Source organism: Ambystoma mexicanum, chromosome 5q (genome assembly GCF_040938575.1).
Source record: "Ambystoma mexicanum isolate Mex_15411 chromosome 5q, UKY_AmexF1_1, whole genome shotgun sequence".
Taxonomy (NCBI): Eukaryota; Metazoa; Chordata; class Amphibia; order Caudata; family Ambystomatidae; genus Ambystoma; species Ambystoma mexicanum.
Window position 1 is genome coordinate 405,244,927 of NC_090933.1, and position 9,652 is coordinate 405,254,578.

Consider the following 9,652-nt stretch of genomic DNA (forward strand, 5'->3'; position numbering starts at 1 on the left):
CAGCAGCTTTCACCCACAGAGTCTCAGAGAGCACTTGCCATATGGGCAGTTTATGAGGGTCTGCCGCAACTGTAGCGAGATTGAAGATTATAAAAAGAACAGCCAAGAACTTAGCCAAAAACTGAAAAATCGTCAATACCCACCTAAAATCATAAAAAGATCGATGAAACGAGCACGCAACACGAACCGTGAAATATGCTTCACTAAACAAGAGAAGGTGAAAGAAGAGAAAATAACATGCATCTCTTCTTTCTCACCGATTAGTAACGACCTCAGGAAGGTTATGCTTAAAAACTGGAAAATCATCGAATCAGATGACTTCAAACCCAATACTCTGAGGTTTGCGTTCAAAAGAATGCCTAATTTACGTGATAGGTTATTCCACACCTGTCCGGTAAATCAAAATCTAACACAAAACCAAGTCAGTTATGTCAGTTACCTCCAGTCACTGGACACTTTAAATGTGGACTGTGTTCAGTGTGCAAGTTCACCAGCAACATTAAGCAAATCGACCTGAATGGTAAGATGTGGCATGTGTGAACCTTTACAAATTTTTGGACCAAGTGGGTGATTTATGGCATTAAATGCCCCTGTGGCCTTATATATATCGGTAAAATTATAAGATCCATTAAAATACGGATATGTGAACACAGATCAGCCATAAGAAATGAGACCATGGACAAACCTTTGATAGCCCACTATAAAGAAGCAAAACACTCCCACAAGGATATATACTGGTTTGTTCTTCAAATCATAAAAGGCCATCCACGCGGTGGTGACAGAGACCTAGCCCGCAAAAAGCTCAAACAGAAATAGATTTATAATCTAAATACTGTTAGAGCGGGTTTAAATGTCGCAGTAGAGTGGAATCTCTTTGCCCACTAATTTGGATACTAGGTTTCCTCTTTCACACCATATATTTCAGCATGTGGTGGTGATCATATACACAAAGGTATCTGGCATCTCTCTCCGATGTTTAACTGCATGGAATGGGTGAATATGCACTAGCTACAGCTGTTGTCAGACCGGTGGTGCAGCTGCTGACCACTCAGGGTGGTCAAAAGTTATCAAGACTTCAGGTCTTACATGGCAGCAAGAAAGATCACTGATGGAACATGTTGCGTCCCATTGAGAAGATACACTGAATATGGTGTCCGGACCGTGCACATGGATGTATCCGTGAAGGGTCTAACATCGATTGAATAATAATAAAAATAAACATAATATTGAAGAGTAGAATCCACATCAGATCTGTAGAACTATTGTGGATACTCGTGTATCACGTTATGTCACAGGAGTGACGTGTACACAGCAATTCAATTTCTCTACACCACACGGTAGCCAGAGGAATTATGCACGGAGGGCGTGACGTTCCATCGGTAGGACTCAACCAACATGGCGGCGGGAGTAGTACACAGAGTTGAAGCTACAATGGGTCTAGTGCCCCCTCCCTGAAATAACATAACCATCAGCCATCGCGTCTGGTGCCGGTACACGATTGCAGATGTAGAACGAAGACTTGGGGGACATACCTCAAAGTAAGTCTAATGATGCCTTTCTGCCGGGACCTTGATATTACATGCACATTACGATATAGACAGTGAGTGATACACTGTTATCTTCATATAGGTGAGCGTGACGACGGATATACACTACGCCACACCACAGTGTGAAACAAACACGGATACGTGTATAACAGCGGTATCCTGCTGCCTCACGCGAAGTAACTAAGAACTTGAAGTGAGTAATACACTGATAAGTAATGCTGCGTATGACTAGCAATGAACTTTGAATAGCTCAAACATACTTATACGTGGTTCGTGTATACAGATAAGGCATCAAAACTTCATGGGATGTGCAGCCCGAATTCAAATGCACCGTATTGAGGACAACAGCTATTGTTAAGAAGAAAGAAGTAAACTATCACCTGAACAACCTGACGAATATTAGAAGACGTTGTTAAGGAAATGAGAATAAAAATAACTATAATATTGACAAAGATGTCGAGTTGGAAATTAGCATCCAAAATTAAAACAAACAAACACACACATTTTTTGTGTCTTTAGCTAAGGATTGATTCCTGGGTTGGCCGATACACACTGGGCCATATTTACTTCTTAATGGTGTTCAAGTGAAAGGGAAGCAAAAGCTGTTTATAGGTGTAGTGTTGAAATTCTTTCCCCTCATGTGAATGAAAAGTAAAGCAAAGCCGTTTTTGATGCAGTGTATAACTTTGTGTCATTCAGGTGAAATCAAATTAAATTAATATTTAATGTGATTTAGTTTACAAAATAAACTTTCCACATATGGTACAAATACAAAGGAAAATAAAATAATATAGTACCCATCACATCCTAACAATCAGATAATAATAATGAACATAAAAACCATTTAACCATCGTTCTTCATAGAATCTCAATGCAGAGAATTCAAATTAAACATTCTCAGTTCTCCTCTCCCCAATGACTCTTTACCATGCAAACAATTAATTTCATAGTACCTAAAACTAGTTGGAGTGGACGTGAGATGTTGTTTTCAATCATTTCCTCAGAAAAACCTCTAAATATAAATGAGAATAAGGGTTATATTTGTAGTTATTCTCCTGGTTAGGAAAGATTTCTTAATTGTGGGTAATTTTCCTTCCATGTGGCAACCCCTAAACCTTTTGCTTTTGTTTTCACCAGGATCTTCTAGACTTTGCCAAAGAAGTGCAGCCTTCTGCTGCACTCCTCTGGGCTTTCGCTCCATTCTTACGGGGAAACTGACATGCCCTTAAGACAGTCAGTACCGGGAAACGTTGTTTTCCGTAGTTTCTTTATCATGTTGCAGCTTTCGCGCAACATGGCACAAGAGGGCACTGTAAGCTAAGTTACAACTCTCTTGGGTCTCTAGCCTTCTACAGGCCCTAGATACTCTATTTGGATTGTAAATGAACGGTACAAGTGAATCACGGACGGGAATGGTGGCAGCGATCGTTTCTTGTGTTTTTTAGCTCATTTTGGTGTTTTAAGCGCGTTTCTCACGCTTAGCCCAAAATGGTGGCCTGGCTCCCAAAATGGCCAGGCCACGAGGCTCTTTGTCCTGTCCGCTGACCGTCTTGTCCCCTTCACCCCTCCCCAGGTCGAGCCGACCCAGGGCCTTCCTTATTTGGGCATATACTTTCCCGCGAAACACAGATGCTTTCGCGGGCTTCTACAGGCCTGTTGTGAGCCTCCAGGATATGGGCTGGGATGTCTGGTCCCAATACACATCCTGGGTGCCCGAGAGTCTAGGGTGGTGTGAATGCCTGGGACCTCCGTGGTCCATGATAGGTCCAAGTATGGTGTGAGTGTTTTGTGAGCAGATCTCCCATCTGGTCCCCTCCGTTTTGGCGCGAAGGGAACCGTGGATAAGAGGGGGCTGGAAACGCCACTACGAGGTCGATCTCCTGAGTTCTCACGAACGAAGGAATACAGGAGCCAAGTATCCTGCAACCACGAGGCTGAACCGAGGAATCGCTGGAGACCCGCTGAAGGACTGCTCCTCTGCACTGCTGTCGCTTTGTGAAACCCTTTCTACCTCTGATTGAACGAGAAGGCCTGTACTGCTACTTCGACCCTTGGAATAGTGGGGACAACTATTCTCAGCATCTTCACCATCTCCTGCATGTAAGCCTTCGGAAGTGTCTCTGGGCCATCCAGCAGACTGACCAGCCTACCCAGGAGTCTTGCTCTGTAACCGCCGTCAGGTTGTGTTGTATTACGAGTCCTTGTCACTCTCACACGATTCGTACACTTGGCATTCCCAGGTCTGAAGTGAGTAGTGTACATTGGGCTGAAATACACACGGCCGCTCCGTTGCCCTGCTGTGGTAACAAACTGTGCGGTTTCACTGCGTTTGGGACGTCCTCAACTCAACTTCTGCTGCTGCGAAATCTACACGATGACGAGACGTTCCCTGCTCCTATCTGAACCTGGCAGCACTGAAACTGACGCGGAGGAGCCTAGGTCTGCTTGCATCGGGGACCGGTGAGTAGCATAGCTAGGAACTGGTCGCCCTCCTGCAGGAGCCCATAGCTTTTCCCCGCTGTGTCAAACAGCACGCCTTTCCGTACTCGCGCTCTGCTTCTGCCCACAGTGGAGGCTGCGCTTGAGTCGCGGAGCTCTGTTCATCTTCATTTGTTCACCGAACTAAACTGCCTGATTCCCTCGAAGAGACTCCCCTTTTTGCCCGTTGGCATCAGCGTGTGCAGGTACTTTTGAGCACAAGGCTCCACTCTTCGTAGGGCTTGGACTTCCTTTTAGTTAGGTGCCTCTGAAGGCGGACTGAGTCTAATTATTATTCGCACTGCCTGTTTTCCTCCCCATCTAGGTGGTCTACACATTTCGTGCATCTAAGTCATTAGACTCGTTTGTATTTGTATATATATTGTATTGGTTTGGTATGTGTTGGTTTACTTGAGTTTTATTGTGATTTCTCGCTACGGTCAATGTTACAAAGGCCTTGTAATAAATGTGTATATATTTTTAATATAACACCTGTTTGGAGTAATTTGTAAGTGTCCTTGCTTGGTGTGCTCATTGCGGGCTTTCAGTCACCCTCACCCCTCTTGAGACCTAGTCTTGACTGCCGTGATCGCTACCTTGATTGGTCTAGCTTGTCCAGAGGTTACCCTGTTCCAAGAAACTAGGCTGGCCTTCTGAACCTCTGCGCCTCCAGGACAGAGTTCAGTAATTCGTCTTAACACTCCCCAACAGGGCCCACCGTCAATCAACATGAAGCACATTATCACAACATTTCGGTTTCTCATATCATTGGGCCCAACCTGGCTTCGATATTTAGCCATATATTATAGAGGGCAATTAACAGGTGCATACTATAGGTATTGGTGTAGTAGTGCCAAAAGGACAGTTCCCCAATGGTTTCCCGATTATGTACATACATACCAATATAATACTGGATTGTACTGGCCATAATTTGACATTCGGTCAACAAATGTTTGGCTGTCTCCAATATTTCCGGTGCTTTACATACAAACTCACTCTTTAATAGGGATCTTTTCTCTGCTCTCTGCTCCCCATGACCATCTTTGTCAGAAGTTGTTCCATTCTAAATAGGGGAATGAAGCGCCTAAGTCTTTTATATGGGCATAGGTTCAGGTAAGCCTGTGGCTTCTTAAAGGAATATAGTCTGTACTGCACAAACTGATAATTCTTTAACGTACTGAAGTGGGCAAAGTTCTCCAACCAGTCCCATCGATCAACACGTTTCCCAAGAGCATTCTGCATTTCCTCTGAGTATGTAGTACCTCTGCAAGTCCAGCCTGTTTCCGCTAGAAATGTTGTCATGGACTTGTGTAGTGGGCAGGTGGTATATTTTTTAAGTAATTCCTGGTGGACCGCAATCAAAAGCGGATTTGTTGTTCCACTGATCATCTTCAAATAATACCCTGCCCTCTTTTTTTAAGACTATCGCTTTTAGGGATGGCTGTCCTAATTCCAGCCTTATGAGGACCATAGGAACACCAGAAGGTAGACCAAGGATCTGTCGCCAAAATTTCCCTTCAATGACCTGAAGCCATTTCAAATCAAAAGTCAGAAGGGCCTCAAGGCCATATGTTATCATCGGGATGAACACTTGAATGTATAATTGGCGCGTGCCCCATAATGGTATGCAAGTATATTCAAGGGTTTTCAGCACAGGACAAGGCGGCACACTCGAGTTTAGCATGCTCTCTGGCTTCTCTAGCATGAGGATGCAGTTCAAGACTTCAAAATCAGAGCCTTCTGTGTCAAAGTCACTTTGCCATTCAATGTTTCTTATTGCAGAGGGCCTGATGCAACACAACAAAACATTAAAGTTCCTTTCCTCTCAGGATTTTCACTTATACAACTATTGGGTGATTTACTGTTCACCCCGGGACCCCCTCCGACTGGCTAAGAACCACTTTAACACAATACCTTGAATTGCTCTTCCTCTGCCGGGCTCTGACCAAATTCATGTATTTTTCAAAACTTTCTCTACTTAATCAAAATCGAAGACTTTCGATTGTGTGCGGGTTTAAGCTTGACTTGTCGCAGGACCACTTCGATTCACATTTATTTGTTCTCTTTCCATTGATCTCCCTCTGCCGGGCTCAGACCAAATGTATCTACTTTTGTCACTTCTCAACTGTATACCTTACAGAGACCTTCGATTGAGCAACTGTGCGGTGCCGGACCACTCTGTCATAGGTATTGTAGCTTGCTTTACAGTTCAATCACTCATCGGTAGTTCGACTTCACTTGCGTCTCGTATCACATGCATTTTAACAATGTTCATTCCAGCGCTCGTCATACAATGTTGCTGCTTGCAACCTTGACTTCAACACAGACAGGTCTTGTATCGGTCTCCCCAACTCACTCAAGCGGCTTTGTTCTTGTAGCCAAGGATGGTACCACGGCGGCTGTTGATTCTCCCCACCTGGATTATTGATGCGGGAGGGCACCGGGTATCTCTGACACACAATGCAGGATTCTTCAGCCTGGTTTCTTGTTCTTATGCTTCCAATTCTTGAGGTCTCTGGAAAGTACCCGTTCTTTGTCAAAAAGGCCAAGGGAATTTCCCTCCTTGCGATTGCCTTCGGTTTTGCCATCTTTCCTCTGCCGCTCATGTGCTGTCTCGAAGCTGCTGTTTCCTCGTGTTTTTTTTTCCTCGCCCAGAGTGTGCTCTCGTGCTCCGCCTTTTATCTGTGTGGGGAAATCTAATGGAAGTCAGGTGTGTGTGAACGTCAGTAATTGCCTGACCTCGCCTGACCATTGTGTTGGGACACATAATGTATACTGCTCTGGAGTTAGTCTGTTTTATCTCATAGCGGGCTGTCTGTGAAAAAGAGTTTGTGTTGTAAAGGGAGAGGGCAGGTAGGCTCCTAAATATCCTACCTGGTAGGATAGGCTAAAGGTGTTACAAGGAAGGGGCTACTGCGTCTCACCATCTGGTGTCCCACTCCCCGAAGACCCCTCACCCAGGTGATCCTCCCGCACTCGTCCACCCCAGGAACTGGATCCAAAAGCGATGGCCGAGTCCTGGCCAGCTGGATGACAGATCCCCAGGGACTAGTGGGTGAGACACCTTCTGGTTTGTCACAGTAGACAGGTTCTTATGTGATCAAACCATTATTCTGATAAATCATCATTCTTATAGCATTGTTCGGTTTTTATTTGCAGACGGGTGCTTAGCTGGTGATACTGCTCTTTCATATGAATCTCAGATTCGTCTGTATACAATCCTGGTTGAGGCTTTGCTTCATAGGAAAGGTCACTCGCACATTCTAGAGACCCTCTATGGGTTTTTTCCATAATTGGATTATAACAGTCTGTTTATATGGCGAGGATCTGATGGGTGGGACACAGCCAAGAGAACGGTAATAACTACTAAGTGGTGACCAGTGTTTTAAGGAGGGAGAGGGTGCATGAAGTAATAGATAAGAAGTTTAGGAAGGAATAGCTCAGAGTGATAGGAGGTTGGGCAGTGCAAGTGTAGTCAGGAGAAGCAGGCATGGTGGATGAGGAGGCAGTCTTGACAATGCAATGGATCACCAGTGGAGAGACAAAGAGACTAAAGCTAGAAAGGAGACAAGCAGAGTAGTTGTCCACCTTTGCATCCAGTCTACCTCTCCCGGTCATCATCTGGGAACTGCCCACGCCTCTGTCCAGAACCCTTATTCCCTGGCCCAAATGTGATGAGCATCTATTGGAGAAATGAGAACCAATCCCTGTGGCCGACACAAAGGGAACCCGAAGGAGGACTCGGAAGGAAACCAAGTCCCAAAGGAATAAGAAGGTGGTTTGAGAAATAATTAGAGAGAGACACAGAGGCATCCATACTTTGGTGAAGGAACCAGGGTACCGAAAACCCTAAAGCCAGTGTTGAAAAGTACAGGGAGACATTCTGGGGACTATCACAGCACTATGCGCTTCAACAACGTTCCCACATGGACACACAACCTGACATTCTGAAACCCCAGAAAGTTTGTGTCAAGACACCTTGGTGCAAAGGAAGCATGGGTGGGACCCAGAATTGGAGTACACATGTGTGGACATTTCAGTTGTCCACAAACATTTTGTTAGTTTAATTATCGAAGCCATCCTGGCAATTGTGGTTGAGCTTTACCTCGTCCCCTGTTATTTATTTTGTACCGCATGGTTTGTACCCCTCAAATAACACAAAAACTTAAGTTGAGTGTGTCCAGGCCATTGATCCCTGTAACTGACGTGACAACCCCTGTCTCTCATAAACCACACCAGCATTATCTAAACCATCTAATTGCCGATTCCTGCTTAGAATTCACAGATTGTCTCGGCCGGTGCGACATCCCAAAGGGCAACACTTTGGAGCTATGCCACACAACGTAAAATGAAGTAAACAAATTGATACATAAAGAACAGCTATCTGTTTCTCTAGAAAGAAATACGTTTTAGGTCGCCCCAGCTCATTTACCCGCCAGTGCACATTCATTGACTCGAGTCGTTCACCCGGTGACCTACACACTCAATTTCAACAGAGAACTGCAAACATAGTAGTTCACACCTCTTAGGTCAAGAAAAGTTCAGGCACAAGAAAGTAGGAACAACACAAACTCCATTTATTTTCCCAGGGAGTGCCATTGTCACCAGGATCCTGGATACTGACTCATTCAGAAGGGGCATAGTATCGGCAGCCGTTCTGTCGAGTCATACTTTTGTGTCAAACAAAACCCCGGCACACATGCCTCGGCAGCTATTGCATCGAGGTTAAACATTCTGGACGGAGGCTTGAAGCAGTGCCTTGCACTCAGCATCACCACACAGGTGTCACCAACATGGCCCATTCCCGAGCGTCGCTGTGGGCTGCGTGGTTTCATCCTGTGTGTTTGATTGGGCACAGAGAACAATGCAGATCCATGCATACACTGGTATATGCCTGGGTCTTGCTATAGCGTGGCGTTTGCCATTTGCATGGCCTCTTCAACCCTTCAACTCATGCATACCGGTTGCGTGGTGACTTTGCGCTCTCGAATGTGTGCTATGATCTGTATGCTTACCCCTAAAACTGTGCAATGATACACCTGCATAATATGAGCAGATATGAAAAGGTGCAAATATGTAATATATGAGCAGATATGATAAGGTGTAAGTCAATGAGAGCGCTGTATTAGTTTTATACGGTCTCATATGTCTGCAGTGGGTCATTTTCTGGATAATATGAAAAGGCTACTGTGGTGAGCGTTTACGACCGAGATGTGCTTATTAATATCCACTGAGACCTTGAAACACAGTGTTCTGTAATTCAGGTGTGCGTGTGGATACAGTAAGGAGGGATGTGCGTATTAACATCCACTGAGACCTTGTAGTGTTCTGTAATTCAGGCGTGTGTGTGGATACAGTAAGAAGGGATGTGCTTATTAATATCCACTGAGACCTTGAAGCATGGTGTGCTGTAATGCCGGTGAGTGTGGATACAGTAAGGAGGGATGTGCTTATTAACATCCACTGAGACCTTGAAACACGGTGTTCTGTAATTCAGGTGCGTGCCGATACAGTAAGTAGGGATGTGCTTATTAACATCCACTGAGACCTTGAAACACCATGTTCTGCAATTCAGGTGCGTGTGGATACAGTAAGGAGGGGTGTGCTTATTAATATCCACTGAGACC